Source organism: Geospiza fortis, unplaced genomic scaffold (genome assembly GCF_000277835.1).
Source record: "Geospiza fortis unplaced genomic scaffold, GeoFor_1.0 scaffold69, whole genome shotgun sequence".
Taxonomy (NCBI): domain Eukaryota; kingdom Metazoa; phylum Chordata; class Aves; order Passeriformes; family Thraupidae; genus Geospiza; species Geospiza fortis.
The window spans coordinates 325,529-326,754 of record NW_005054555.1 but is presented as its reverse complement, the minus strand read 5'-3'; positions in this window follow the sequence as shown (position 1 = coordinate 326,754).

The following is a 1,226-nucleotide window of genomic DNA, read 5'->3' as shown; positions in this document are numbered from 1 at the left end:
AGCCCTTTCCTTCCATGAATCCCCGGTTTTCCCAGGCACAGAGAGCCGCGGAGCCGCTCCCGCCCTGGGAGCTGCTCCCAGCAGGACACGGGGATGTGGGAATGAGCCCCCACCCCGGGGCACAGCAGGGAGAGGAGGAGAGCTGGATGGGGCTGGAGAACAGCGCGGGGAAAAAGAAATTCCCGACGGAGGCACTCACCGCACCCGCTGGATTCCAGCTCCAATCCCCTCCACAACCAGGCCCAGGAACACCCACTCACCAGCAGCCCCCAAAATCCCAAAGGAACATCCCTGCACGCCCCACAAGGGATCCCACCTCGCTCTGCTCCTGCTCTTCCTCCCGAGCTCCAGGATCAGCCCCGGCCCCACCCTGAGCCCTGATAACCCGGGGCTGATCGGGCAATCAGCGCCGCCCCCGACGGGCGCCAGCTGCGGCTGCCCCGCTGCTCCACACTGTTGATAATATATTCATCTTTATTTTTTGGGGCAAAAAAGGCATTCAGGAGCTCTGGCAAAGCCCTCATGGCGGCCTGGGGGCTGCAGCCAGCACCCCCATGTCACACCATGCACCTCACCCAAATGTTATTGAGCCCATCTTGGGTTTGATCCCCGGCAGCACCAGCCTGGAATGGGCTTCAGGGTTGGGATGGATCATCCCCCTGTGCAGCACCAGCCTGGAATGGGCTTTGGGATGGGGGTGGATCCATCCCCCTGCACCCCAGGATCAGAGCTGCAGGAGCTCATCCACCAGTAAAATTTCACAGCTGTGTAAAGAAACCCAGAGAAACAAATTCTGCCCTGACACAATCCAGAGCTTCGGAAATGCCAGTGGACTCTTTCATGAAATTAAAATTTAAGGTGTCTTTGGGTATCGCCCTGATGCCCTTTGGACCTGTCTGCCTGGGCCGCTGCTAACAAAGAACATTGAATTCTCCTTAAAATTAACTTATCCACAGAAAAGAAACAGGATGGGGAGGGGGCACAGGTGGGGGCGGTGCTGGGGAACGTCTGGGACAGCAAAGGCAGAGGCAGCCCTGGGACGTCTGCCTCCAGCTGTGCGGGATTCCAGCTGTGCGGGATTCCAGCTGTGCGGGATTCCAGCTGTGCCCAGTTCCAGCTGTGCCGCCCGCGCAGTGCGAGCCCCGCAGACCCCGTCCCGACCCCGCCGTGTCCCCGGAGCGGACATTCCCCATTCCCGGGGCTCTGGAGCGCCCCGCGCCCTGCGC